Source organism: Molothrus ater, chromosome 6 (genome assembly GCF_012460135.2).
Source record: "Molothrus ater isolate BHLD 08-10-18 breed brown headed cowbird chromosome 6, BPBGC_Mater_1.1, whole genome shotgun sequence".
Classification (NCBI taxonomy): Eukaryota; Metazoa; Chordata; class Aves; order Passeriformes; family Icteridae; genus Molothrus; species Molothrus ater.
Window position 1 is genome coordinate 18,056,388 of NC_050483.2, and position 25,002 is coordinate 18,081,389.

A 25,002-nucleotide genomic window follows, 5' to 3' on the forward strand; every position below is an offset into this window, starting at 1 on the left:
AAAAATTGGCAAATGACCAAAATGGTAATTTAACCTGAAGGTGCACTTTTACCAGAGATGTATGGATGAACCTGGGCCTGAACACCTCCCAAGGGTCTACTGCCTTTCAATAGCAAGCAGCTTCTGCTGGGGGCATCCCACAGCCCATAATGCACACTTGGCATCAGCAAAAGTTCTGTATTTCAAAGGCTTTTTGCAGTAAAGGACATCAAAAGGAAAACTATGTGTTGTGGCATTTGCATGCTCAAGAGCTAAAGCATGATTTGAGCCAGAAATCACAGACCACCACCAAAATCCTCTGGCAGTCCAAGGGGGCACATGTCCCACACAAGGATCTTGCAGGAGCTGCCCAAAGAGACGGATTTCTGGAGAGCCATAAGCACCACACCAGCAAACCCCCATTAAGAGAAAAATAGAGGCTTAGAGATTTTCTGCTCCACTTCCTCCCAAAAATTACAGACTCATGTTAACATGCCTGAGGAGGCTGGCCAATGCTGAGCAGGGCAGGAAGAGTCAGGTACAAATCCTGCCCAGGGCTGTGACGCAGAATGGGGACGATCCTCAGGGTGATGGCCTTCGGCAGGGATTTAGGGAAGGGAGGCTCACATCATGACTGGTGTCAAAGACACTCGCTACATGCCACCTCCACTGCCAGGATTTCTGCTTTTCGACCCAAGCTTTTGGGTCTGCTACAGCATCAGACCCACAGGGAAACAGAAGAAATAGAAACAGCACTGTGAAGAAGCTGGGAGACCTTTTCTCCCTCTTAGACAAGATTAAGATTTGTGGCCATGCCAAGTCAGTATTGAGAATCATATGAAAACATCTAGAATCACAGCCAGTGACATTTTAGGGATGATTACTAGTCAGTCCACCTCACAGATGAGCCACCAACCAAAAGCTCATTATAAATTAAAAGCAGCAAAAACACCCCTCCACCTACTGCACACACTCACATTACAGCGCTTCAGCCTGGAAGCGGAAGGATCATCTTTCACACCTGCATGCATCATGTTTCTCCCTTGCAGCACTAATGGCTACTGTCTGTGGGGGGAGAGCTGGCAGGGCTGGCTAGGAAAAAGCCTGCCCTAAACATGAAGGTTTGCAAGGGAACCATTAGCAGCACCTGCTATTCCCGTAACCATCACCATCACTCCCAGTCCCACATGTGAAGAATGACTTCATGAAAGCAGCTGGAAATAAATCCGTAGGTTCTTCCCAAGGGGGAGAAGCAAAATTAGCAACAGTGTGTCGATTAGAGGGGAAAGAGGAAAGGCTTTTACACTCCCATGCTCTTTTCTTTCTTGTGCAATTGAGTGCACCCTGATGCCATGCCCAGGATGGACCTAGCTTTGCCCCCAGTACAGGGGCAAGACTAGGTCTCGGTATCTTGGGGCTCTAGGCTGATGTAGATTAGGTTCATCATCTTTAGGGGATGAACCCAGCTCCTAAAAGGCAGGCTCTGAGGGGTACTTGCCCAAGCATCCACACAAACACAACCATGGCACTCATATGCCAGTAGGTCCAGAATCCCTGCTGTGTTCATCTTCCACAGCAGTCAGTCATCAGGGAAAGCACGATGCAATTTGTGAGTATTGCCCTGTTATTACACACAATCCATTCCCCAAGTCAGAACACAGCTTGTATTTCTCACCACGCAGAACACAGGAGCAATCTTGAGAGGCAAGAGCCTGTTCAAGCCCTGGAAATACTCTTCCCCAGCCAAAGAAGAGAACTTCCATTTCCCCCACCTTCAAGGGCAAGACCCAACCAATGAGGTCTCTCTCCCAGTGCCTCCAGAAGAGCCAGAAAGGACCCTTTAAAGTGCAGCTTCCTTGAGATGCTTGCCCAGTCCAGCCCAGAGGATGAGATGAGCCTTGACCACCTATAATGTGAGCAGAGACAGACACTCTCCCTGTCTCCTGTCAAATTAATCAACAATTTCATCCCCATAGGATTACAGGAAAATTCAGGCTCTGCAGCTGTCCTGCAAGTAGGACCAGGGACATAAAAAAGCCAAATGACCTACAAATATCTTCCCTCCAACCGGCCTTCCAGCCTCTAGAAGTGCTGGTGTCAGCCATCAGCAATCCTCTTTCCATTCCAATTCTCCTCCTTCAGGAGAGGGTAATTAACAAATTAGCAAATGCACAACCAGGGATAAACCTTCCAGATTTTATTCTCCACTTCCAGAATAACTTGCAGTTTCCTATCCTGCTTCAGAAAGCAGCCACATGTCAAGGACATACTGCTGGGGTGTCCAGAGTAGAGGATGCACAGATGAACATGCAGGTGCATGCTGTCGTGGATATTTATTTATAACTTTGTAGGATTAAAAAGGATTTTAATGACCCTTTGCAGAGAGCTGAATAGGCTCCTTTCTCTCACATGCTCAGACACAAAGACAAATAAACAAGAGATTCAGAATGAATCCTGGCTGAAACCTTTGATAAGACCCTTGGGTATTTTAGAAGTCTCTGCTTTCATGCTACCTGGCACATGACTAATTAGGTGGAGGTGCTATCAATCACTGCCTGAACCCACCCAGAGACAATAAGCTCTTTAAGGCAGTAAAATCATGACATATCTCTGGAGAGGCAAGTGCATCTGGGACATCCATCCAGGGGTACAAATCACAGTCCTACAAGTGAAGGAAATCACCGCTGCACGACCAACTAATCCCCCCAGTTGCCTTGCTGGACTTTTGGTTGAAGGGGTTTTAATGCCTGCAAAGACATTAAAATGCCTCCATCTCTTGCTCCATACATAGGTCCAGCACTTAATGACACCTGAAGGACAAAAATGGGATAGGAACATGAGCTGGGGACTGGGCCAGCACTCCTGCCTGCACAGAGTGGGAGACTCAATAAAAATACATTGTTTTTTCTGAAGCATTTAGGGACTTAATCCTTATGCAACTAATACTCACATGGGGTTGCTTTGGGGAAATACGTACTTTTGAACTTCCTAGCCCAACTTCTTTATACTCAGCAGGTCATTAAAAAGCCAAATGAATTCAAAGAGGACAATACCAAATCCAATGTCTCAGCCCAGGCAACCTTCAAACTGCATTAAGGCAGTCAAAAAAATACTTGAGAAGGAGTTTTGAGGGACAGCTAGTCCTAAGCATGCAGCATCAAAGATTCAAAGCCATGTTTCTAGCACCTCCACTCCTGGGTCCCAGTGATGCTTCCCTTCCAGAGTGGGAGAGCAAATGTCCTTTTCCAACATATAATGGTGAGTTTGCAAGATTTTAAAAATACTAGAAAGAGCAATAGAAAAGTCTTTAAAAAACCAACAAAACCACTCAAACAACTACAGGAATCCTTTATGCACAAACACCTATGCTGTGTCTCAGCTTTTTTTCCCCACTGATAGTGGACAAGTGGGAGTACCTTGGATCACATATGATGTGGTGCAGCCTTGTGCCCAGGCTGGGTGATCCCTGGGAAAGCATCACAGCGCCACTCTTTTGGGATGGGACCCCAAGGACTTGACAAGTTGCCCTGAGAAAGTCCCATCCCAAAGGAATCAGGGCAGGGAGAAGAGGAAGGAGAGATGACCTCAGAGCAAGCCTGGGAAACACCTAACTTTCTACAGGCACAAACCATCAAGCAAAGACCTGGGCACACTGGTCAAGAGTCCAGGGAGACCACGAGCTGCTCTCTGACAATTAAGCTGTTCCTCAGAGAAGAGTGTGTGTGTGTTTGTGCTGCAGGAACCAGCCCGCACCGATCACAACATGCAAAGAGGTCCACCCAGCATTCCCACCACAGGTATGTTTGGCTCTTAACAGAAAGGAGTGCTGACACCTCCAAACATTGCCAGAACTTGGAAAAGAAAATAAAAATTGGCAAGTGAAAACAGCAACCACAAAGCCTCCAAAAAAACCAACACAACCCATCTTTATTCTTATGAAGAGATGCCCATGGTGTTTATCCAACCTGCTGCACTCCACCAGCTGCCTCAGGCAAGCATCCAGAGGCAGAGACCAGCTCCCTGCTGCACACTCACATTTCCTGGGGAAAGCATTGTTCACAGCAGGAATCTTTAAACCAGCAAGAACCCTACAAGTGCTCTCCCTGTCAGACAGCTTCACAACACCATCTGGGTGCCAATGGTTTACCCGGGCTGGCAGGAATAGCAGGGACAAAGGGGAGGCTGCCACTCACTGGGCTTCCCTGCCAGCACAGCTGCTCTCCTGCAGGATGCTCTAGGTGCCTCCAAAGTCCCCACTGTGCTCAGGAGTGCAATGCTGGGTCTAACACCACAAAGGACATCCATGGGAGGCTCTGGACCCCAAGGGGCTGTTGAGAGCACTGTGACATTCCACTGTCATGCAGGAGGCACCTGAGAGGACACAGGGAGGGTTGAGCATGAGGCTCCAGAGATGAAGACCTCCAGCAGGTTCTGTGTGCTGTAGCAGAGTTAGGAAGTAGCAACAAAAGAAGCCTTCATGGCAATTCAAAAAGCCTTCATGCAATTGTCCTGAAGTTTCCACCTATGTGTTTGGTTAAGAGGTGTTTCAGGTTATTTTTCCCCCTCCCCGTGCCCTCCCTCTTTATTTTTTTTTTCTTTTTAAAGCAACAAGTTATTCTAGATGACTAGCCTGGGGCAGTTGGAAGCACCCCAGCCCTCAAGAAAGTGCTGACTCCAGCCCATAAAAAGCCAGACAATCAGCCACTTTTAGGAGCTCCTGAACTTGGCATCTGAAAAATGGAAGGACATAAAAATGTTAGCAGTCCTTTATAACAACAGGATTCTGTTAAAAACCTTCAGTGGGGCCAAGCTTAAGCTTTAATTTGAATACACAGGTTTGCAAGGGCATAGACAAGCTGAAACAGATGGAAGAACATCCTTTAAAAAGATGCTCTTGAAAACAATGCATACACACAGAGCTGAAACCTAAAGTGTCCCTCATGCCTTTATTTAGACTTGGGCACAGAGCAACCCATTGTCAAACAGCACCTGGATTTCTCCCTAGCTCACCACAGCACCCAACCTCGCATGACTCCAGAAAATACTCTGCTCTGAAGCCTTGGCACACACATCACTGCCTCCCAGCCAGGAAGGATTAACTCTTTGTCTGGAACTGCTCCCAAAGCATTCCCTCCCCAGCACATGGAGAAACAACAGAACATGGGCGTAAGTCAATTCTGTGCCACCACTGGAGGGTTTTCCTATTGAAGATGACATGAACAAGACAGGACAGAGAGATGCTGAAAACCATGAAAAGGATGAACCAGTGTGGACCATGCAGATGCACTCAAGCAATATTTCCTTGCAGCACGTGGCGACAGTGAAGGCAACCACAGGACACATCTCCACTGTGGAGGAGGACAGCACACACATGTTGCCAGATTATTGCTCAGGTCTGCCTCTTTAAGACCTGGGTAAAACTAATTTCCATGTCCCTCTCACACTCATTTGCAAAGAGTTTTATATTTTAGAGCAACTGGCATGCCCTTGCAGGGAAATAGTGCAGGACCCTGGGAACTGCAGTGCTCAATGCTGTGAGTGCTGGATACCCACAGGTGCTGCAAGCAGCAGTCCCTGGCCTCGCAACTTTGTACCACACGGGGGAAGAAAGGCTTCGGGAAGATGTGTGCACTTGTGGCAGCTTCTGGATTTCCACGCCATTTCTTTCGAGAAGGCATGGGGAAGCCAGCAGAGGTATGTGGAGAGGGAATCCAGGCATCGTGCTCAGGCTCCCCCAGCAGATAACTGGGATGTGGGAGGATTCCTGGCATTCCAACGGCATCAACAGAAGGTAAGAACATCCCCCCTTCCCCACAGCCCCTTCCTGAGAAGACACCACCGGCACTGCCTGATAAGGAAAACAAGCAGCGTTTGGAAGACGCTTCCCACTCCTGCCCACTGCAGATACAGCATGTGCTCACGGTTTGCTCTCGTCTCCCTAGGAAGAGCTGCAATTCCCGCCTGCTCCCCGCAGCGCTGCCCCTCGAGGTGAGCTGACAGGTGCGTGCAGCACCGCTGCCCCATGCCGGCAGCCGCCCGGCCCCACCATCTGACAGCGGAGCTCTGGCATTCGTGCTCCCACACGCTGCCGGGGCCCGGTGCCTGCCCGGCAAGTCCCGGCAGAGCGCGGCCCCGTTAGCACCGGCATCCCGGGGAGCTGGCCCCGGCTCACGGCGAGGAGCAGCCACAGCTCCCGTCTCGCCTCTTTCGACCATTTCTCACGAGTTTCCGCCTGATTTCTCCTGAAACAGCCATCCCAAGGGGAGTGCCATGGGCTGTGCCTGAGGCAGCCACTCGGAGTGAGAGGCGCACGGCTGCGACCCTTTCTTTTGTACAATACCCTTGAACCCACGTTTGGGTTTTTAACCTGCAATTAATTACAAAGTGCTGTTGCAGGGCAGGGAAAAAAAAAAACCAGGAGAGGAGCTCGGTGTCCCGTTCCCCCCCTCCTCCTCCCCGCAGCAGGCCACAAGTGGAGTTACGAAACAACCTGCCAACCTGCCGGCAGAGTTCACGGAAGGCATCAGAAGTATGCGGCTGGAGCCTGGCTCTTATCGAGGAATTTAACCCCTCTCCTCGGGGAGACGGAGACGTCTCTGAAGGGAGAAAAGACGGGAGGTTTTGTCCCACGGATGCGAGGGGAGGAGGCTCCTGGCACGGCCATCTGAGACCCCCACGCCGCCTCGGCTCCTCCGCTGGGGGCTCTGGGCAGCGTTTGCAGCGCCGGCGGGGCCCGGCTGCACCGTGCCGGTGGCCGGGGCTGCTGGGAGCGCCTCGGGCAGGCGGGAGGCAAAGCCACCCGGTTGCTCGACCGACCGGGACACGACAGGGGCGGCACCGAGCAGGTGGCAGCGGGGCTCGGGTCTCGCCAGCGCCGAACGCCGGTCCCTGTCCCCCCAGCCCGGGCTCTCCTTACGGGATCCGGGGTTACTGCGGCGCCCTGCCCCAAGCCAGCTGCTCGCCGCCCCTGCCCTACTTCGCAGCCCCGTGGCGCTGTCCCCCACCCCGGCGGGCCCTGCCAGGCGGGCGAGGCGCCGGCTGCCCCGGGGACGGCTCTCGCCGCGGACACCCGGGGCCAGCGGCCCCGCCTCAGCCGCAGCCCCCTGCTCGGGGCCGCTCCCGGCGGTACCGGCCCGGCTGCGGCAGGGCAGGGCCGCGCCCGGTGCTGCACAGCAGCGGCAGCCCCTGCCCGGCCCCGCCGCGCCCGAGCGCACTCACCTGCCGCCGGCCCGGCCACGGCAGCGCGGCCGCGGCTCCGGCTCCTCTCCTGGGCGGCGGCGGCAGCCGCTCCGCTCCGCTCCCGTCCGCTCCGCAGCGCGGAGCCGCGCCGGCCCCAGCGCCGCCCTCCGCGCCCCGCCCCGCCGGCCCCGCCCCGCCAGGTGAGCACCGCCCCCGCCAGGTGAGCCCCGCCCCACACACGGAACTCCCCCGCATCACCTCGGCTGTTTAAAAAAAAGTCTGAAATTCTCCGTAAAAAAAAAAAAATCTTAAATTCTTTTAAAAACTCCCCCCAAAACCTTAACATCTTCTCTTTAAAAAAGTCATAAAACCTCTCTAAAAAACCAACAGATTAAAATTCTCCTTTTAAAATAAACCTTTAAATTCTCCTTCTTATTTTTTAATAACTCACAAATTCTACATTTTCCCCCTGAAGTCTTAAACTCTCCAATAAAAATTAAACTCTATAAAAAAACTTTTAAAAAGTATTGAATTCTCCTTTTATTTAAAAAGGTTACTAATTTATATTTAAAAATCTGAAAACATAATCATGTTTTTTAAAAGAATACTTAAAATCTCCTTTCCTAAAAAGAAACCAAGCAAAACCACCCTGTATTTCCCTATCCCTGACTCCTGGCTCTGTGGGGCTGTATGGGCGGGCTCATTCCTGCCAGGAAGTTCTCAGCCTGTCCGACAGCAGGGCCCAGACCTCCACCTGCCCCAGCAGGTCTCTGCATAGAGCAGAGAAAACAACCCTCTCCAGAGAGAAGAGCTTGCCCTGGTGCACGAGGAGGGTGCAGCCCTAGAGCCCCGTGCCCTTCAGCCGGCCAGGGGCTCAGAACGCCCTAAACCCGCAGAGAGATGACAGCAGGGAGACAGGTTCAGCCGGTTTTGGAAGAAGCAGGTGTCTGCTGCCATGCTGGAGGCTTTGGAAACTTCTCACCTCCTCTCTCTGTCAGCTTTTCCCATCCTATCTCCCAAAAAACCCACCTGAAAGCTCCCTCCACCCTGCATGCCAATGTCCTTCCTCCATGGTCCCCCAAGCAATGGGGATGGCTGTGATGGCATCAGAATCCCATCCTCAAGGTCTCTACTGGTGAAGGTGCTCCAGCAAGACCTGAGGAGGTGGAGGTGCTCAGCAAACCCAGTGCCAGACACACAGTTACCTCTATATTTCTTTATCCAGAATATCTTGTGAAATGTCCCACTACTCACCAGAAAGGATAACCCACCCATCGGACCCTGGATCCCAAGGTGACTGCTCCACAAAATGTGTGCCAATTTTAACCTATGGTCAGAAAAATCCCCATCTCATGCGGGCCTTATGATATCCTTATCTAGGATTTATGATATCTTTAACTACTCCCTTCTCCACATGGAAGCTGCTGGGATTAGGAGGTGATGCAACACACAAGTCCGTAGCTGTCACTCGGCAGCTTTAATTGGATTTTTAAATGAAGTTTTCTGTTGTTCTGACATATTCCTCATAATTAGGATCTCCTAAAATCAGATAGTACATCTGGTGCTCCGTAACACAGGCCATGCCCTGGAGACCTTACAGCACAGGAGGAACAAAGATCTATAAAAGAAAACAACAAAGGCTGTTCTCAGGAGATATGTATCTTATTTAATAGGTTGGACAGTCTTCTGAGATCCCAATCGGATACAAGCTGAGCAGAGGCTCATTTGCCACTAGCAAGGATGGTTGCCTTTCTTTTAAGAAAAGATTTTGAGTTTTAAATCTTTCTACCTTAAGTATGTTGTAAAAAGATTGAAAATCTCTTTTCACTTGTAAAATTATTACTGTGAAAAATAAATAAACTGACTCTGTCTAGCTGTCTGCATGGTCCCTTGATTCCTCATCCTATGAAGAGTTCTCCACACCTTCCATCAATTAAGATGGATAAAAATGTCCAATGTTTAGTTTCACACTGGTGAGTTTGCCAGACTGGCTCATGGGCCATCTTCTCTGCCTCAGATTTATTCTTAAAGCTCCTGTGGTGCTGAGGCCATGTTCAGAGACTGACCAGGAATAGTGACTGAGCTGATTTCTGGGTTTGTGCCCACTGGTTCCATGCTGGGATTAATACAGGTGTATCTTAGAGTTTTGAAAAGTCATGTCCTCATTGTACACTGAGCAGTCAGGCTGCTTTAGGGAGGAGAGCAATGCTGTCTCAGCATCCTGAGCAGTTGAATCATCACCAAGCAGGTCCTTTGGTCTCTCCAGCAGCAGATGAGATAGTAATCCTATCTGAGTTTCCCCAAAGGAGAAGATGCTGTCTCACTGCTCAGGAGCACAGCAAGTGTCCTGGTTCAGAGGTGCCTTAAGATACAGAATATGTTTGCACAAAACCCCCCTCCTGAGTACAAACCTACTGTGGGAGAACAGCAGGTCACCAGCTACAGCCTCTCCTAGCAGAGCACATCTTCCCTGGGACAGCCACCCGAGCCCAGCAGTGTTAGTCCGTGCTACAGTCCATGGTCAGTGTGGGGCATGAGGGAAAAATGGGGCATGAGGGAAAAATTTGAGGCATGAGGGAAAAATTTGAGGCACCTGAATCTGCAGAGCTCTTGGGTTTTGGCTCTTGGCACAAACCCAAAACCCTCTGAGCTGTGGTTGGGAGGGCAAAGAAGAGGAAAGTTTCTTTTCCAGGCCTATTTCTAAAAGGAAAGAGTGGGAAACCAGATTTTCAGAGGTGCCCCACATCCCCTGCTCCCCCCAGGAGCTGGAGGTAGTCAGCCTCATGGCTGTCAAACCTTCCTGCCTGCTTTCCTCTCCTTCTCCCCTTGCCATGGACTCCTTGAGGCACACCTTGGGAGTGTGCCCCCAGATCCTGCAAGCCTCAGGAAATTTATCAGTCACTATCCTTTCCTGACGCAGCTACAACATTTCATGTGCCTCAGAGAAATCACCCAGTGCATCTCTTGCCTGGCTGAGCACACAGAAGGGCACATTTTCCCCAGAACATGAGCTTCCCTCTCAAATAAAGACAATTGCCCCCAAAATCCCTGCATTTCCAGGAAAGCCCTGGCACCAGGAGAGAAAAGTGGCCAATACCAGAGGGCATGTTGACTTTCTCTTCCAGCAGACACCCTCTACTTCAAAAACTGTAATCCAAGGCTAGAAATGAGGACCCCTCTCTCTCTCTCAACAATATGTATAAATAACACATATAATTACATCTATAAAAATATTTATATATATATGTGTATATATACACACACAAGACTACTGCTTGCTCAACATACATTTGTAGCAGTGTTACAAAGTGCCCATTGACCCTTGCAGTACTTTTAGGGCTTTTGGAATGTTTGGAGGGTATTAAGTTTTTCCAGGTTTCTTTGGAAGATTTTGAACTCACCATATATTTTCTGGCAAGGTATTTTTTTGTGACCATACACTGTTTTAGTGAGAGACAGAAGATGCTGCCTCAAGTGTAACAAAAGAGCTTCTCTGGAAGAATTTTTTCCTCTGTTTCTAGGACAACAAGAGACATAAGAAAGAAAAGATCCTGCAGCATCACAGGAAAGCCAAATTGGGGCTTGGCACTGCAGAGCCCTGCAGCTGACTGCCAGGGTACTACAGACTGTATCCCCTCGTTTCCACCCAAAACCCTGCCTGGGCCTGGGCTTGCAGGAAGGAGAGACCTTGGTCTGGTGGGTAGATGAGCTGTTGTCCTTCAAGGGCAGGCCTTCTGGCCTCTGAAATGGGATTTATTTTCTGCCCTCCTGCTTTATTCAGTATTCCTTCTGCTTCTGCAGCAAGCCTGGAAAAGCTGCTGGGCGCTTGGTCTCCTATGGCTGCAAGGAATGGGGATGCTCAGGAGCAGCCTGCAGGATTGCAGCCCAGATCAATAAACCTTTTGGCTACACTGGTCTGGGGTCTTTGGATTGCCCTGTGTAGGCACACAGCCTTTTCCCAAAAGCACTGACAGCCACTGCAAGGTCTGCACATGCCTCTCTGCTTTCCACAACCTCTGGTGGTGGGAGCTGTGAAGAGAGATTTGCAAAGGGTCTCACGACAAGTGGTGCCCAGCACACTCACAGTACAAGATGAATATAAAACCCATGACAGAGTCAGAGCCAAAAATTCTAGGTCTCTACATCCTCCAGAAATCTGCATTGCCTGGTCTTTGCTAGAATGGCTCTTGCAAAGGGTCCAGAAATGCAAAATCTACCTTCAAAGTGGAAGCGAATAACTCACAATGAGGAGGAGGGCTCTTACATATCCTTTTTGCAATAAAAAGTAGGGAAAAAATGTGTTCTAGTTAGGTTGGAGCTCCTGCATTCCCATTCAGCAACCCCAGGGGAGAGCACAGTTAGATCATTACAACTTCATTGCCATTCCCCACTTCAAACAGTGAGTTGAGCTGTGTGACATTGGGAGCAAGGGAGGAAAAAACAGCTGAAATAACGGTGGATGGAAGTGAGAGAGAGAAAATGGATGGGAGAAACAAAAAAGGGAAAAGGCAACAGTATCAGGAGAAGAAAAGATGCCCAGGGCACATCCTGCAAGGTTTTGTTTCCCGTCCAGGTGCTGGGCAGAAGACCTGCTTTTCACCTAGGAAATAGCCTCATTAATTATGGCTGTTGAGTATGGGAATGCAGCAGCTCTTTGCCATTCTGCTGCTCGGGTAGCCTGTGACCCGAGCTGTTCAGGTTTCCCAAGCATTTAGCAGTGTGGTCATGCTAATTTAGTTCGGTTTTTCAAAGGCTTGTGGGGAAAAGTCCTCTTCTTCCCAGAGGCATTGAAAGTTTTGACCTCCTGACCCTCCCTTTAACTAGGAGGTTCAAAAGCAGCATTGCAGCTGTTAAAGTTTTTCTTCATGCCTCAGTGATTCTCTGATGGGGGACCAAGCTGGTGTTTATCTAGGCTTGACCTCTATTCTTTGAGCCCGGAGATGTCTCTTTCGTTCAGTGCTACAGTCAGGGCAATGCTGGAAACCTCCCTGCCTTGCCATTCACTCCCTCCCTGCTGCAAACCCACCGGTGCCCATTACCAATCCATCCCCCACCAGGAGCTGGGGTTCCCGGCACTGATCCCATTTGTCCATCACACTGCAGATTCATTTACATTTAATTCACCATGACTTGTCTATGAAACACGACCCTCCTCCTGCTCTGATGCTGGAACCCATTTGGCTTCCAAAAGTCAACTGCTGCTTTCAGGGGAAGAAAAAATCCCCATTCCCAACAGGCTTGCCTGGCATGGACCTTTGGTGGCTCATCCTTCCCTCCACTGCCAAGGCTAATTATTTGCAGGGGACATCCTCCCCTTAATTTACATCTTTGTCACCACATCTAGGGTGGCAGGCTCCTCAAGGGCCATGATCCATCAAGGCACTTGAGCACAGGTTTAACGTCAAGCATCTTCTTTTCGGGATGTCACTCACTTCCCTTCGCTGAGACGTTGGAGTGAGATGACCTGATTTGTAACTGTTGTGTCCTGGATATTTACTCACAGCAGCCCGATTTTAAGTCAGGACAGGGTGGCTTCTGCTTTAGCAAAGGTCTCACCAGCTCACTTCAGTGCTGAAGCATTAGGTTAGGATGCAAAGTGAGGTGAGAGAAGGCAGGAGAAGAAACGTCTCTGAACTTCTAGTCCCTGAAGCTGTGGGGTTAACCACATTCACACGACAGATTAGGGTCATTAACGTAGTCATTAAAAAAAGGGAGAGTCCTACTGTGAATAATGGCAGGTGCTTCACACACTGGCAGGTGCCTGGGCCCTGTGGTGGAGGCTTGAAGGTGATGAGATAGTGATGAGTGTGAGACATCTCCAAGGTAAGAGCAACACTCGCCCTTCCTACACCTCTCCTGCCATCTGAAAATGGTGGCAAGCACAGGAACGTGCATGGCTGAAGGACCGAACTACCCTGGATCATGCCCCCAGTGCCCACGTGTCAGAGCACTCTGCCAAAAGGTGCTTCTGGTCAAAACTGGGATAAGGGCTTGTGCTCTGGGCTCCTGCACCCCTGCTCAGTTATTATCTCTTTAGGTGAGCTCAGCTTCTTGAGCTGCAAAATTGGGATAATGTTTACTTTGTTTCCAGGGGTGTGGAGGAATAATTAATTAATGTTTATGAAATGCTTTCAGATCCCTGAACGAGAGGGGTGAGATAAGCAGAAAGGGTTCATGAGGTAGGTGGGAAGCGTTACGATGAATTATTGCGATTCAAAGGTAAATTACTGTTATTGCTGCCGAATAAGCAGACACAGCCATTAGCCTCCGACAATCTGATTTCTAACTCTGTTAGCTCCCTTTCCCCTCCTTCTTCCCAACAAAAAAGTGGTTACATCTTTGCTAGTCCCACCCAGTTGAAGTTGACAATAATAACCTGATAAACCATGTGAGGCTGACCCTGGTGCTTGTGGATGAGACCTGAAGCAGGACAGCTCTCACTACTGCCATGAGCTTCTCACCTCTGATAGCATCTGGGGGAGGCAGACCACTCTTCCTTTGCAATGGGGAGTATCCCCAGACCAGTCTCCTGTCCAGCTTCAAGAAGCAAACTTGTGTGAGCTCCAAAGCTTGTGGCAGGTCAGGAGGTGAGTGTGATGTGATTCCACCACTCACAGTTACTACCCCTCAGGTGAGCTGGGAAATGTACTTGTGCATGCCTCTAGCCCAGCCTTTGCTTAGAAAGGCTGAAATCCCAGGAAGGGCCTTGCACTGTTGATGGGTAGGGGGCACAGTGACACGGTGGGCAGGCACACGGGAGCTTGGAGCTGCTCTTAGCTGAGCTGCAAACAGTCCTTAGGCACTTTGGCCATCCTTGCCTGGAAAACAAAGCAAACCTGACCTGTTTTAAAGCAGTGTGAGTAATGTGAATCCCGGGCTGGTGTGAGCAGGTTTTTCTGGTTCTTGCTCCAGCTATTCTCCCTCCTTCCCTGCCTGGGCTCCCAGTTTCGAGCTGGGAGGGCACCTGAGCCTGGCACAGCTTCCACCCTTTAGGACACCTTTTCCTGCTCTCTACCTGTGCCATTCCCATTGCCCCTAATTGCTTTTCCAGCACCATGCCCCAGAAGCCACCTGCCAGGTTGTGCTCTCAGAATCCCCCACTACACAGCCAGCCCCACATTTCAGCCTCACAGCCCCCTCACAGCACCAGCACTGGAGGTTCTCTCCCACACCTCACTTTGCTGGTGCCAGGTGTCAGAGCAGAGCACAATCTTGCACCAGCTCTGTGCCTTGCTGGTACCCAAGTGGAGACCTTGGGCAGAAATAAGGAGAGTCCCAAGCCTGGATTGCTTTTGGTACTGACTTGGATGTCCAAGGCCACATCTACACATAAGCTCGTAAAGTACAAGCAAGCTTTCTCATTTCTAATTGTCCTTTTAGACTCAAAACCTTTCTTTTTAATTTTTTTTTTTCCCTGACAGGAAGACCAGTGTTATGTATGAAAACTCCAGTTCAGTAAGACAATTACCCCTGAGCTGGAACCCAACACTGAAGATTTAACCCCCTGCAGGATTTAAGCCTGAGTTTCAGCCCTGTTGAGTCAAAGGTCTTTGGAGAACAGGACTGAAGGCCTAAAATTATTCCAGTGCCTTGGTGCCTCCCTGGAAATGCCAGTCTGGTGGGAAAGCAGCTGTCTCTTTTAAAAGTACAATGAAGTTAACAATAGTTATCCTTAGTTGATTAAGTCCTAACTGGGTCCTATATGCACCTGAAACATACAAATAATACCTAAACAAAGAAGAACAGAGATTTGTTTGTTTGTTTTCATCTTTGACAAAATGTTGCAGTCTTTATTTTAATTTTAAAGATAAATTGCTATCATCTTCAAGGGACTGATTTCTTATTAGCTATTGATTTTACATGAAGATGTTATTTGTCAGGATATTTATCTGCTCTCTATGTCCAGAGTAGGATAGGCAACGTCAACTGGAATTCGTTTGGGGAGATAAATAGAAAATAGATTTTATAACCTACTCTGCTAAGAATAAATAGTGCCCAATACTCTACAAAGTATCACTTGACTCAGGTTTTCCTAGTAACTACATAAATCATGCAAAGTCGCTTTTCCATTTGTATGTTAGTGGCATGCCTGAAACAGAAATATCATCCAACAGATGCACATTCAGCTTGTATCTTCCTTTCTATTGGAAAGTCAGTAAATTGGCTTTTGCTTCCATAATGCTGAGCTCTTGGCAATTTTTGAGCATAGCCGTACTCAGCACACAGCAGGCAGCTCTAATAACAGGCGACCTAAGCAAAAAGGAGGATTTAGACTGCCCTTGCTCCCTGAGATCTTCACCTCTTAATAGTCAATATTTGCCTTCAGGCTGTGGGTTACTTAAAGAAGCCAGGCCAGCCCTGTACCAGCGAGGCTTTGCAAAGGGCTGCTCATCTCCTGCAGCGTCTGTGAGCCAGCATAGCCCAAAACGCACAGAGCAGCCCCGAGGGGGACATGTCACAGCACATGTAGTTCCCTCCAAACAGCACTCTGGCAAGTCCTGTTTTCCTACCAAGCAACCCCCTTTTCCCTCCAGGCATGGGAAATATGCCTGGCTGCCATTCAGAGTGGGAAACAACTGAAAAGCCAGAAACTTTAGATGGGATGAAGCCTGGATTGTATCGCCCTCAACAAGTGGGAGTTTTAGAAAACACCACCTTTGTGAAACCAGAGAGAGAAAACAACACAGAGCCTGGCATGGGCAATGAAATATGTATGTACCTAGGACCTCATCCAGCCCTCTCCCGCCACTGCACCTCTCAGCTTTGCATTCAAGGGGCCCTGGATCTCATCCAAAAACGATGCAGGGGAACAAATGTAGCCCTGGCAACCCCACCGAGGGCAGGGAGGAACAAAGAGGACCCCCGGGCTGAATTTGTTTCTATTTTTAATCCTTATCTTTACCCATCACCCCCATCCATGGAAAGAGGCTTCTCAGCTGTATAGATTTGCATTGCTATGGGAGTTTGAAGTGATAAAACATTTGGCCTGCCTATTCAGAAGCAATTAGTGATTCAAAGCAGCCTGAGACATCTTAAAGGGGCCTGGTTTTCCAAGAGACAGGTGCTCTGAGCTGACTTCGGGGGAAAACAAAGTTTTTAGACAAAAAGAAGTCACTGGCTGCTTGAAAATGCAATTCCTTCAAGACTGAGTAATGACAAATAAATATTGCACAGAAAATTCCAGATTAGGCTGGTAAAATCTGGGAGGAGGTGGGGAGATAGGCCTGATGTACAGTGCTGATAGAAGTAATGCTTATGTATTTGTTGAACACATATAATTTATATTTTTATGTTATGGGCTTCCCCTCCACCACGACTAATGCAGGCAGAGCCATCCCCCACTAAGGCTGCCATTCCAGCATCCCTGTCCCAACAGCATCAGCATCAGCATCAAGACAGAATTTCTCACCCACATCTCCTACCAAGAGAGGAGGTATTTTTTTGAGCATTGCTGCCCTTAGACCTTTACATCCACCTCAGCAAAAGGGCAGCTTACCAGCCTTTAATCTGACTGCAGTGACTAGCACATCCTGCCACTGTTGCAGGGTAAACGGAGGAAAGGAATGAGACCTGCAGCACAGCCCGTGTTGTTACAGGCTCTGGCAGGATGAGAAGCCCTGGAAAGGCAGCATGGGGTGACTAGCTCTCAAGGTCCCTGGGAAAAGCTGGGAAAACCCATGCTAAGGGCAAGATTGCCCATGCAGAGACATCAGGGCAGGACAAGTTGGTATACAAATGTCCAAAGCAGAGAAGAAAGCTTCACTCTCCCCCTGAAGGAGATGTCCTGTGGTGTCCTCCCCATGCAGCTCTTTTTCTCCCTTTATCACCAGGAGACAGAGTTTCCTGCAACAGGCAACTGAGAGCAAATTGAGGCTTTTGCTTTGTGCTGTGGAGGCTCCAGCTTCTCTCTATCCCCATGCTATCGAGTTATGCTGACACAACTGCTGAATTGCTGGGTTCAGGAGAAAAAAGGGAGGAGGAAGAGATCTCTAACTTCCATTCGGAGGCGTCTTCTCCTCCCCACTGTACTGTGTACAGCACCTGGACTCCCTGCAAAACCATCCCAGTCAGCCAAAGTCGTTTCCACCACACGTGCCTCTGCTGGGGCTTTGCCAGGCAGAGAACAGCACAAGAAGACTTCAGGAAAGGCTAGGGCTGAGTTAAATCTGAAAGGATTTTTTCCAGAGAGCACTGGAAAGCTAACAGGCCAGGGGGCCACAGCTGGCAGGGGATGCATTTTAAACTGCTTTTTAATCTGAGAGCAGATATATCCATGACCATCTCTAACATCTGTCTGGCAAGCTGCAGACAGATGTTAGAGACATGGGTGGGGGCAATAATCTCCCTGACTGTTATATGCAGACCAAGGGAGAAGCCAGGCAGCAGATACATTCAGCAGCCCTCAGGGGCTTCCAAGGCAAAGCACTGGTTGTAAGCAGGTGCTGCTCAGCCCCAGCAAGCGATGGAGGAGCACAGGTAGTGCAGATATGTCCCTTTTCCCATAGTACTGCAGGAATCAAATGCTCTTTGGGGAAAAAAATACCCTCCCTTACATGCAGCTCTGCAGGGCTTAGAGAGCATCTCAGCCACTCAGCTCCAGGGCTGGCTTAGCGGGTTCAACACGAGTCTCCTGCTGAGATCGTGGCTTGCAGCACACACTCACACACCTACAGGGACATCTCAACCCCAGCAGCTTTCAGGCTGGAGAGCAGTAATAAAAGGAGAGACAAAAAATACCTCTTCCTATTTCCCAAACAGGAAACAAAACTCCCAGTTGCAGCTTAAATGTAAAATAAACAGCATGCAGATATCAACCTGCATCTTCAGGCACTAATATGTCCCCATGCAACTCATCCTGACAAGACTCATTTTTGCCCAAGCTACAAAGCATCAAAGGCAGAGGTGTGAGTTGCAATCACTTTTCCTGGTCCCAGGCTGTTAAACCTGCATGTCCCTGATCATGAAGAAATCACTTGGCCAAAACAAGGGGTCAGACCTGCAAACCTATTCCAGGCGCTCTTCAGAGCATGCTACACCCGCAAGACTAACCTAGATTTAGGACAAGATCATAAGCACAAGTGAAATGCAAAAAGCAGCAGTAAGGAGAGAACCACAGGTATTGTGGAAGAGGCCCAAGACACCTGTCTGGGGCCAAGCCTGGAAGGTCTATCAGCCCTCATGGCATCTGCTGTGTCTTGTCTCCTCAGCAGTAGCTGTTTGTGTGGATATCTCACTTTTCTTAGCACATATACATGCACCATCAGGTTTGAACTCCCACTGTTGCAAAGATATGTTAGAGATGTGACCCTGAAATGCTGGAAAGGTTCAGAAAGCAAAGTGCACTCACAATTTACTTATTAAACCTTAAACCTTGGGGCTGTGCTGCTTTTTGAGTTGGCAAAGTGTGTGGGACAAAGAGGCTACTAAAATGCCAGAAGTTATCCCCCTGAATCAGGTGTCAGAGAGGATAATGGCAGCTATGGGAAGGACTTTTCTGGATCTCATAGGATCCTCAAGAACATATAGCAACCACCTGGAAAAATGCACCAGGCAAGAAAGAGGAGGTACAGCAGGACCAGTAGGTCCAGAGGTGGTCCTGAAGGCCATCTCCAACCCACTTCTGGTACCACACTTACCCCCCTCCTGCCAAAGGAAATTTCCACCCACCCTGGTTCACTTGTGTGACAAGTTTTTCCTCCCCTACCTCTGCTCAGGTGTGACTTTATCAGCTGTTTTTCAGCCAAGAGGATGCTTCACACCAAAGGGATCCAGAGACAAGCCTTGTAATTAGGACATGGGTGCCACCCACCAGTTAACCCCTCCTCCTTCCTCATTTAGCCTGGGAAACATAAAGCTGGGTTTGTTTATATTGCCCATACAACTTAGCAATTGTGCATTCTGCTTTCTGTCTGCAGAGCACTTCAGCAGGTGTTTTGCAAGCTTCTTCCCAACTCCTGTATGACAAAGGATTTGGACAGAGGATGGAAGGGGATCAGGGAAAAGGAAAGCTAAACAATGTGCACCAGAGCAAAAAGAGGTGGCAGTAGATCCAGGATCAACACTCAGTAGTTCCTGCCTCTGAATCTCATGCTCTGATCTTAGCTGGTACCTCACTACCTTCAGGTTCAAAACTGGTATTGTGGAGCCTTGTGCTCCTCTTGGTACCAGAGAGCAGGTTTCAAGGGATTTCCTTTAGGTCACAGCCACTGGACTGAGTGGTCCTGCATCAACAATTAAACTATGTAATTTCAAACATCTGGCAGTGGTTTGTAAACCCATGATCAGCACATGTTTCCCTTAAGAGCACCACGTGTAAGAGAAGGAAAGGATTCCTCCATTCATCCAAGCTTCAAATTGGACTAGTTAAAGCAGGCAGTGGTGGACTGACAGCCTGTACTACTCTTGGTGCAGAGAGTAGGACTTGATCAAGGACTGCCCAGCTCTAGAAAATCCCCAGGGGAGAAAACGTTTGATTTTTTTTCTTCTGCCAGACCAATGCCTCTGCATCAAGCAGTTGGAGAAATGTGTGGGCCAACAAAGAAGAAGGTGGAGCAGCAAGTGCTTGGATCAGGCTGTGGAATGAGAACAGCTTAAACTCCTTTTCCCATTGCTAGCCATAACAGTAGAGTAGCTCCAGGAATGTCAATGGAGCTTCAGCAGTCTGGAATAGCACTATCATTTCTATCATCCTGTACCTGGATATATCTGGTCCAATTGCCCAAAATTCTTGATATATTGATAACCCTGCCACAGCTTTATTGAAGGCACTGCTGACTTGCTAAGTTCCTTAAATCATTGCTGGACCAAGAGCAGCCCCTCTCCTGGGAGGTTCTGGGTCCACAAACTACTTATTTTCTCCCAATCAGTGGAACAGTCTTGTAATGGAGTTTATTTTGCTGGTTTTGCTGCAATCTTTCTCTCTTGCTACAGAGGGACAGGAAAGCTCGTTAACACAGAGAGAAGAGACACACTCCTCATCTTTGTCTTTTAATCATGAGGCAAAATCAAAAGGTCCTAGCAGATAAAGAGAGGTTTCTTGGTCCCAAGAAGCACCTCTCTGGGGTGAGGTGAGAGCACCACTGTCAGACTCTTTGCTCTATCAATCCCTTTACCTCTGCCTAAACCTGCCATTTGCTCTATTCCTGTCATTGTGTGTCAAGGCTCTGCCCCTTGCTTTGCTTCAACCCTCCCAGATCTAAAATAGACGTGAGGCATACAGCATCTTTCCCAAAGCCCTCCAGGACCTGCTGATGAAGACTCAAGAAGCATTAGAGGACTCCAGTGTCACCATTGCTTTGGGGATGACTCCTTTCTGGGGTAGGAGAGGCTGGCAATTACAGGGATCAAATCTCCAGCCCTCTGTTTCATGAGAAGGGAGGGCAAAGCAATTTTGGCTTCTGCACTGCTGGGTATGCAGGGCAAACAAACACAAAGTGCCAAGGCTGGAGACCGCAGGCCTTGGGGAGCCTGGAGCAGCACTGTAGACAGCCTCAAACTCTGGGGCCAGGTGAGGACTACCAAATCCACATACATGCAGGCTGAGTAATGTCCTGAGGAGCCCAAACATACATGGAAATGGCTGGGACTTGAGAAATCTTGCCCAAGGGCCAACGGGGCTCTAGCAAGTGACCACACCAACTTATGTAGATCCCACATTCATTAAAAGTAAAATTACTGTCTCCCTTTAATAACATTATTAATGATGTCTGCTGTCCTAGGAACCAGGATTGCTTGGACCTCACATCTAGTATGGAGGAAATCTGAGCTTATGCTGAAGCCTTCTGGTGAGTGAGCTTTGCCAGGGTCCCTCTGTTACCAGGCCTCTCTGGTGTTTAACTGAGGTTTGGTCTATGCCAGGCCTTCCCAGGGTCAGTCAGTGAGTATGTCTGTCTTTCCTTCTCTCAAAACCCATTTCCACCCACTTGATGGTGTCCTCAAGCAGGGCATCTCTTCTTCTCAACAGTGTTTAAATGGTATGAAGAGAAGGAAGGGGCACAGACTTTGACAGGCACACAAGTCCTGTCTTTTCTTGAAGAAGGCAACAGGAAAGAAAACAGACCAAGCATTATTTTTCTTGGTGAGGAGATGGGATAATTTCCTGTTCATGATTCATGACTGTCATGTGGAGACAATGACAGTCCTTCATCCTCCTCACAGCTTTGTCTTTAACACACCGCTCATGCCAGCACACCTCTCCAGGTAAGGTGCAATTACCTGGGAGTTCACTGGCTCATCACTAGCAATTATCCAACTGCCCTGTGTCCCATCAACCCACCCTAATCACTACAGCCATAAAACTCATAGCTTCTACAGTAAATACCATCATTAAACCTCGGGGAGTAGATTTACTATCAGCCATGGAGTGATTGCTTGCTGGGGTCACTGCAAACATGCAAACTGAACAGAAGGATTGTTATAAAATACAATCCCACTCAAATAAAAGCAGACGCTATTAGCAAGCAACAGGCACTGTTTATTCCATAAAATACCAGGAAAGATGAGTTATTTAATGACTGACATGTTATTTAATCTGGGAAAGTCCTGCCTCACTGGAGCTAATGTTCCCAGTTCATAAACTGCCTCAGCTCAATTGGTGGGGAGATATAAAGTGAGCTGAATTTGTTCCTGTTTATGGCCTGCAAGGTGTGGGTATGCTTTCCCCTCTCTTGGGTTTCAGACTGACATTATTGTTCATGGGTTTAATAAAGCCTGAAGAATGTACTGGCCTTAACCCTTCAGAGAAACAAGTCTTATTTGAACTAATTGGAGCAGGGAGAGCTGTTGGTTCAAGTAGGAACATCATCCAGTCCCAAGCTGCTCAATTTAAAAACATGATTGTCGAAAAAAATAATTAAAATACCCAGTTTGTTTAATTCACCTTTAGTGAATTTTCATGTTTATTTGTTTTCAGGTTCATCTAGGTCAAACCTCTTCTTACAACATGTGACAGATGTTTTTTCTTAGCTTTCATTTAGATACAAAAAGCATCACTGATTCTCACAGATCTAGTAACTGGGTTTTCTAGGCAGAGCCTCTGCTGCTGTAAGCCCACCACTCCAAGATTGTTAACTTTGGCAACATTTCAGTATGCAGGATAATTTTTTTAAAAAAACTGACAACGTGTGCTACATATTCCCATTTAAACAGAGAAAAATGATGGATGTAACAGGCATGACCCTTTCCCTCTCTAATCCCCCCACAGCCCTGGGACAAGCTGACTGTGCTAATCTCACCCCTCCAGGTCATCAGTGCGAATCCAGGTCAGCAATAACATGCTGCCAGCAGAACACTCCCTGCTCATTTTGTGATGTCCCTCTGCCTTTCCCTGCCACTGGCATGCTGAAGGACTGCTCTTCTACTATGAGCATGATACTAGGAGGGACCTCCAAGTCTCATCATGCCTTTGGGTCTGTGGGAAAGAATTGTTCAGGCAGGTCTCAGCCTTGTGCTCTAATAAATAACACAAGCTGTACTCCAAAAGGTCTTGGTGTTGTTATCCCTCTTCATGCCCCACTTGCAGCAGCAAGACCTGAGTCCTGGCGCTGCTTTTCAACGTGCGCCACTGAATCCATGCAGGACACCAGCCCTTCCACAAGCTCACCCCCTGCCACTGAGCCAGGAAGCTCCTCTGGGATGGCTGTTACCCTGTGGAGGTGGTTTCTCAACTTGGACAGCTTGGATGTGCCCTGTCATTAATGGCTGGCACATCTTTTCACAGATACGTCTCTGCTGGTTTTGACAGGTGCAAAATGGGCTGTGCTAAGTGCTGCCTCCCCGTGCCGGCAAACATCTTCCCCCAGCCAGCTCCTCACATCTCTGCTCGCATCTTCCAGGTGCAGGGAAAAGCCTTTTCTTTACAGCATGGCCCTGCAATGCCCTTTGCTTTCCTGCACAGGGCTGAGCCCTGAGGCACCCTTCTCTCCCCACCCCCAAGCTCCAGAGGGACGGGCTGCAGGGGGGTTACGCTGAGGCAAGAGCAGAGCAGCTCTCTATCAGCAGGAAAAGCTGCTTCATTTCAATGTAAAGCCATCTTCTTCTAGCACATCTCAGAGCCCCGGGCGCCCTGCAGGGCTTTTGAGAGTTTGACTAACCAGGAGAACGCAAAACTAGCCAAAACTACTTGTTCCTCTTGAGGCAGGAGAGCTGACCACACAACTGTGGGAAGGCTTCTTGACTCCCCTGTCCCTGCGCAGCTTTTCCCCAGGTATCCCTCCCCCAAACCCCACTGCACAGTCACTTTCAATGCCCCCAAAGACCGGTGATTTCCCCATCCCTTCTCCCAGCTGAACCATCTCCGCTGCCGTGTCTGTGCGGAGCACAGGTGCCGCCGAGCCGCCGTGCGGAGTCCCTGCCGGCGGCCCCCGACACCCGCGGGTGGAACTCATCCCTGCTCCGGGCTCCGGGCTGGGGCACGGCCCGAGGGCGCTCAGGGTACCTGCAGGAGGGCCGGGGCCCTGCGCGCTGCTCCTCGCCGCGATGCCCGTCGCTTCCCAGCACCCGCCGTTCTCCCGGAGCCGAGTGGGGACGGGAAAGTCTGGCTCCTCTGCTTCTCGTTGCCAGGACACCTTGGCGTTCAAACCTGAGCTGGGACCAATCAGCCCCGGGGCTGGGGAGCACCAGCCCCACGTCATCCACTGCTGGCGTTGATTTGAGCGAAAAAGCGTGACAGCGGTCACAGAGCCCGTGGGGAGCTGCCTTTGTGCGGGTGGGCTCTGCCCCCACCCCTGCCGCTCACTGGAAGCCTCTTCTGTGGGGCTTCGAAAACAAAAGAGACGTGGGGAAGGGAAGGGAAAAGAGCACTTCTCCCAACTGCCAGAACTGTGTTTTCAAGCCTGGGTTCTTCTGCATGTCCTCTTTCTCCGCGTCCCAGCTCCAGCCCCTCTCCCGGTGGTCACCTTTCCACGGAGAGCCTCCCGGTGGTCACCTTGCCGGGAGCGGTGTCGCTTCCCCAGCACCGGCAGTGCGCTCCTTGTGCCCCGGTGCGGCCGCTTCCACCTGCCTGGCTCTGCCCCAGACGGTGCAGCGTGGGTGTGGGCCCGCAGACCCACGGCTCCAGGGATGCTTTCTGGCCTGGCTGCAGTGGCAGGGGCATTTTTTTCTCCCAGCCAGCCCCTGTAAGATGTTTTTTTACGGAGCCCAGAACTGGCGCCTTAAGCCCCTCATGAGCACAGGGGACTCAGGTGCACAATGCAAACAGTCCATCCTTTGTTAGGGAAACTTTCCTGTCTGACCATTCAGGAAGCACTCTGGCCATCGCACTCCCAAACGGTCAGACAGGAAAGTCTCCTTAACACCTTGGTGCTGGCTTCTCTGCTCAAACACGTGCAGCTGCTGCCAAGGTGCACACCTGAATGAAATGTGCAGCCATCATCTTGTTTCCTGCGGTGCTGGAGGTGGGAACTGGGGCATCTCCACTCTCCACAGCCAGAGAGGGTTCTTTCCAACCCACCAGGCTCCTTCCCAAGGTACAGGTGCCTGGGTAGATTCTGAAGAGAGATCTCCACATCACCTTGGTGGTGGTGTAGAGGGATAGACAAGAGCAACCCAGGTGTTCTGGCAGAACTTCTCCCCTTGAGCTCCCTAGACCCTCCAGCCCAGGCATCTATGTGGATCTCCTCCTGCTCAGGAAATAATAGTTGTAGGACAACATCCTTCACACCCAGACCACATGCTGAACCGCTGGGATAAGTGCACCTGGCTTCTGCTAACCCTGCTCCCTGTCATTTATTCTCCCCAGAAGAAGACCACTGAGGTTTTGCCAGCTCACAAGAGAAGGTGACCTGAAGAGGGGTCTGAGCATCCTGGAGGGTGGAACCATAGGATCAGCTACATGTGGTGTTGCAC

The 25,002-nt window shown here is 49.5% G+C and overlaps 1 protein-coding gene across 2 annotated transcripts in view; it reads right to left on the reverse strand.

Annotated features, from left to right (window-relative positions):
- Positions 1-23,967, reverse strand: part of RASSF7 (Ras association domain family member 7) — a 34,107-nt gene extending 10,140 nt beyond the window's left edge. The window contains exon 1 of one of the 2 annotated variants that reach the window (XM_054515269.1): positions 23,594-23,967. The gene's annotated coding sequence lies outside the window, so the exon portion shown is untranslated. The remainder of the gene's footprint in view (positions 1-23,593) is intronic. The other variant, XM_036384766.2, reaches the window with a different exon arrangement.
- Positions 23,968-25,002: the final 1,035 nt, after the last annotated feature.